Below are 6000 nucleotides of genomic sequence, written 5' to 3' on the forward strand. Positions count from 1 at the left end.
CTGGGGCACACTATAAAGTAGGGGATGCAGGTTGGATGTCTCTCCCCATGTCAACACTAATTGAAATTGACCCAGAGGAACAAGAAGAACCAGCACAAGAGTGGCACCCATTCCCAACTCCCAAAATCAGTCCAGAACAGGGGTGAAATACTCCCGGTTTGGACTGGATCATGTGATCCGGTAGCGATGGTGGCGGGTGGTTCGGAGAACGGGTAGCAAAAATCCCTGCCCCCCCCACCCCAGCTGAGCCGTATGATCCTCAGAGGTTGTTTTTTTCTTTTACTTTTAAAAGCATTTTTCCTTCAGCCGAAAAAATGCTTTTAAAAGAAAAAAAAAGCCTCTGATGATCATGTGGCTCAGCTGGGATCATCAGAACCCTTTAAAAGCATTTTTCTACAACCACTTCAGCTGAGGAGGTTGTAAAAAAAAGCTTTTAAAACAGGGGTCTCCAATCCAATTTGCTGGCTGAGGGACTCTGGGAGTTGAAGTCCACAAGTCTTAAAGGGACCATGGTTGGAGACCCCTGTTTTAAAAGGCTCCTCTGGCAATCCCAGCTGAGTTGCCTAATCACCAGAACCTTTTAAAAGCATTTTTAGAAGCATTTTTCAGCCGACGAGGTTGAGGCATCTGGCGATCAGGCAACTCAGCTGGGATCGTCAGAACCCTTTAAAAGCATGTTTTCTACAAGCTCTTCAGCTGAAGAGGTTATTAAAAAAATGCTTTTAAAAGGTTCTGGTGATTAAGCAAATCAGCTGGGATCGTCAGAACCCTTTAAAAGCTTTTTTTTCCTCTGGTGATCCCAGCTGAGTTGCCTGATCGTCACAGGCTTTTAAAAGCATTGTTTTTACAACCTCTTTGGCTGAAGAGGTTGTAGAAAAAATGCTTTTAAAAGTTAAAAAAAAAGTTGGCCACACCTACCCAGTCACATTACACCCCCCACCAAGTCACGCCCACAGAACTGGTAGTAACAAATTTTACATTTCACCCCTGGTCCAGAAGGATATCATGGACTGACGTTATCAAAGGCCACTGAAAGGTCAAAAAGAGCAAGGATGGTCACACTGCTCCCATCTCAGTCTTAAAACTTGGCCTGAACCCTGACTGAAAAGGTCCAGATAATTCGCTTCATCCAGGATCTTCTGCATCTGCCATGAAAATATCATTTCCACAACCTTCTCCAAAAAGGGAAAGTTGGAGGCTGGATGAAAGCTGTCTAGATTGGTTGGATCAAGCAATGGCACCTTCTGGAGAGGGTGCACCACATCCTCCTTGATAGCCAATAGAACCACGCCCTCTCTCAAGGAATGATTAATCACTACCCAGACCAAATCAGAAGTCCCATCCCAGCAGCCTTAACCCGCCAAAAGAGGCAAGGATCTAACACAGAGGTGGTCCACATAATAACTGCAAGAGCCTTGCACACTTTCTTAAGCAGTACCTTATAACACATTTTCATTTCCACCCAATGAAAAAATATTTATCAATTAAGCAGGACATCTAAAGCCATGATTTATTATTTTATATGTTATCCTATTTCAAACCATGCTGTCTTTTCTTGTGTATTATTTTGTGTGAATTCCAGGCTGAATTTTCCATCTTTATTTCAAAATTATACTATAAGGCTAAATAGCATGCACTGCAACTCCAGTTGACTTCTTTCATTCAATTAGTTTACCTGGAACTTCAGATTCAAAGATGAGATTAATGGCATAATTTCAGTTAGAAAGGTAGGTGTACAGCATGTATAACTATGCCCCAAAAGGCTATTCGCAGTTTCAAAATTAAAATAAATTTTGAAGAAGTTTTTGACCCTGGATACTACATATGTGATCTTCTTCAGAGACAGCTCATAGCCTCAGAGAAATTGCTAACCTTTATAAATCCCCTCTGAAGTAAACTAAGCACTATATCATTAAGAATAGAATAGAATAGAATAGAATAGAATAGAATAGAATAGAATAGAATAGAATAGAATAGAATTTTATTGGCCAAGTGTGATTGGACAAACAAGGAATTTTTCTTGGTGCATACGCTCTCAGTGTACATAAAAGAAAAGATACATTCATCAAGAATTCTAAGGTACAATACTTTAATGAAAAGTCACTTCAAAAGAATCATAACTGAACAGGGATTTTCAATGTGGAGATTTAATTCCTTTATTCGGTGCAAGGATGTATCTGTCTCTCATTTACAGAGCTCCATAAAATATATTTTTGTTGAATTTTCTGCCCATAAAAATCATTCCCAAATTATAATACTAGAGTGCATTTTTGCTTCCTATTATGCTCCCTCTCTTTACTATTCCTCTTTGTAAGTCAATTCATTTTTTTTTAAATCCTAATTTTTCTTATTACCCAAACAGTAATATGCAATTTGGACAGCCTTAGACATCAGCTAAAAAAAGTAATAAAAATGTAAAAACTAGAAGCATCTTTCCACTTTGCTTAATTTCAATATGAGAATAGTTATATTAATTATACTAATATATTAATATTAATAATAGTATGCTATTTTCATTATTATTATTAAATGAAGTATATATTAATATATTAATTTTAATTAAGCCATGGAAATTAAGCACATTCTGTTATCCAAAAAATACCAAAAGATCTAAACAGTTTGTGGTAAAACTTCTAATTGGTAATTGATCTGCTTATCCTTTTTAGAAAGGATTTATTTTTAGAAAATAAATTAGTTTTAGTTCACATACTTTGTGATTACATTTGAATCAATTATTAACAGCTCCAGAAATCACCAGGAATCAAATAACAAAGCAGCAATAAGCAAAAGTAATGAATGTACAGCAGATGGGGCTGTTGTATATTTTAGAACTGCATTGTGGAACAGAGGTATATATTTGCAATGCCAAATCAAACAAAGGACTCTCAACCATGGGTTCTTTGTCTGGGTTTTTTTGATAGAATAGGAAGTGTATGTACACACAGAAATGTTTTTTAAATTTTCTTTGATAATGTTAGGTGTGTTAGGATTGGCAAAGTATTTTTAGTTATATCTGATAGAGAAAAGAGTTAACCTTTGTAAAATGGCAGTAAATGACAAAAAATTGTGGAAATTCATGGAGAAAGTATATTGAAATAAACAAAAACAGCTATGCATTAAACTGGGCTTCTGTTCAGTTTTTATATGAAAGTCAAAATTATCTCATGAAACACAGAATAGGTTGAATGGATAACTTACAAAACGTACATAGGAAACAAGAAAAAATAAGTTTGACAAGAGACCTGAATGACTATGGTTTGAATACAAAAGGAAGTAACCAAAATACTGGACTGGACTCTTTCCTGTAAGATATATCTAGAGAACGTGGCGGCAAAAATCAATAGTAGGAACAATTTACTCCAGAAATTATGCAGAACTAAATGGAGAGCTTCAGCCGCCACCCTCAGGTCATCAGCACTAGGACTGGTCAACTTTGCAGCTGAATGGTGTGCCCCTGTATGACTTGAAAGCTGCCATACTATAGACTAGATACCAGACTCAACCACCATGAGAACTGTAAGTGGATTAAAACCACTCTGACTTACTGGCTTCCTGTTCTGAACCATATAGCACCACCAGCTTTACAAAGACAAGTGCAGAGGTGTCAAACTCAAGGCCTGGGGGCCAGATCCGGCCCGCAGAGTGCTTAGATCTGGCCCGCGAGGCTGCCCTAGAAACAGCAAGGACCAGCTGTGGTGCCTCTGCCAGCAAAACCGGAGGTTGGGAGCCCGTGTACAGCCCACCCACCCCCCAAGCTCCATTTTCACTGGCAGAGGGTGGCAGGAGGCTGTTGCGGCTGAAAACCGAACTTGGGAGCCCATTTTCACTAGCAGAGCAATTGGACCACGACAGATGCCTGACACAAGTAATATCAAGCTGGTCATACCCACGCCCACCCGGCCCCTGAGGTCAAACAACCATGATGCAGCCCTCAATGAAATTGAGTTTGACACCTCTGCCCTAGTGAAAGAATACAGAAAAATTATGAACAACTAACTCACTCCTAGCAGCATTATCAGCCATAAGGTTCAAATCACTTGCACAACATCTGCTCAACAACTTTAAAATTGATGAAAAATGTCACTGTATTCATGACAAAGGATAAAAAATAATTCTAGCTATTCTATCTCTTCTGTTTAGTTTTATAAAGCAGTCTCATGTTTCATTTCTCTTTTGTTTCTATAGTTAAGAAACAGCATTGCCTATCAGAAGTTAAATTCGACTATTGCAAGACTAACATATAAGCCTGGATGGGTGGAAAGTAGGATTTAATAACATCTGTTTTAGCTCTTACTTGATATTTTCAAAATTAATCAACAACCAATTTTGTAGTTTTTTTCTGATAGCAAAACCTGAATTAATCTATATATCTAAGGCAGTGTCGATATCTACAATTATATTGTTCTATCTACATTTGTACCTATACATGCATACATGCACGCACGCGCACACACAGTATTAGTTGCTTCAAAGTGCAACCATTGTGCAATCTCCAAATTGTCTTTTGCTTAAATAGTAAATTCACTTCATTTCATTCCCTATCTTTCTCTCATATATGCAAACCCAATTAGAGTTTATTAAATTGTATCTTATGATTCTAGAATAAATGTATTGTATAAAGCACTTTCAAACACGGGGAGAAACTATACTGACCCTGGCATTTAATTAAAATCTGCTGTACTCTTAAGTCAATTTGAAAGCTAAATGCAAGGTTAGAGGCTATGCTGGAGATAAAACCACAAGGCTATATGTTACAACCCAAGGAGACTATATCTGCAAAAAAGGGGGAAAATGGCTGAAGCTACAGATAGTGTCTGTTGAAATCCAAACTTTAAAAATAATTATAAAAAATAATTCTAGCTATTCTATCTCTTCTATTTAGTTTTATAAAGCAGTCTCTGTGAGCAGAGCTGTGAGAGACTGCCTTGGATTATCTATCTGAATGAGACTCATTTCCTAGGACACAGCTGTTGCAAAGGACACGGCAACAGTTTACTGATATGACCCCATCAGAGTTTGGAATAAATCTATACCAGTCACCCATCTTCCCTTCTGACATCTTCCCTTCTCTCCATTTCTAAGGTTTTCTTTTCTTTCCTCTTCTGCATTCAGAAAGCCAGAGAGGAGGGTGGGACAATTTCCTTATCTGACATATAAATTGATCACTTGCAAAGATCTAGTTGAGTTATGCAGAGGCAGGGCTGCAAGCTGCCCTCTCCTTCTCTAGACTTCTACAGTAATTATAAGAGAATTTTTCCTTAAATTGTATTTCTTAAGGTAGACATTAAGCCTTGAATGAAAATGCTTTTGTTTCCCTCCACATATATACTGTGCATACTAGATATTAGAAAAATCAAGCTTGGGCATTCCAGGGGATGACATTTAACTTGCATCATATTACAGAGATAAAGTAACCAGTTTGCACTAGACTTTATAAGAAAGAGTTAAGCATTTAGCAAATCTCTAAATGGATTCCATTTCTTATCTAACAGATGTCTCTGAGGCCTTCAGCATCTCCTCCTTTCCTAACATAAATCAATAGGCATGTTATCTTTCTAGGCCACACAGCTGTTTGCCTTCCTTGGATGACTCTGGAAGAGAGAACAGAAATCTTATAGATAGACCAGCTCCAAAATCAGGCTGAAGGATAAAGGTCAAGATCCAGCTAAGCACATTGGATGTACTGAAAAGGTCCTGGGGAATATGAAGCATGAATTCCTCTTCAAAATATACTACTAAGGATTGCACAACTGCTTCTTTCCTTTTTCAGAGAGTTTAAGCTTCATTTATGTTCATCAATTTCTCCCAAATATAAATTTATACAATTCAAATAGGTTTACACATCAAAATAAGTGGCTAGCCAGATCTATCCTCATCATGTCCTATTTGTTTTCATAGCAAGGGGGAGAAAAAGCCAGTCACTATGAGGAGAAGCTATTAGGCCATTCTTCAGTTCAGTTTTAAAAGCATTTTAAAAATGAAGGCAAGGAACCCTTGAGT

The sequence above is a fragment of the Ahaetulla prasina genome, chromosome 6 (assembly GCF_028640845.1).
Source record: "Ahaetulla prasina isolate Xishuangbanna chromosome 6, ASM2864084v1, whole genome shotgun sequence".
NCBI lineage: Eukaryota > Metazoa > Chordata > Lepidosauria > Squamata > Colubridae > Ahaetulla > Ahaetulla prasina.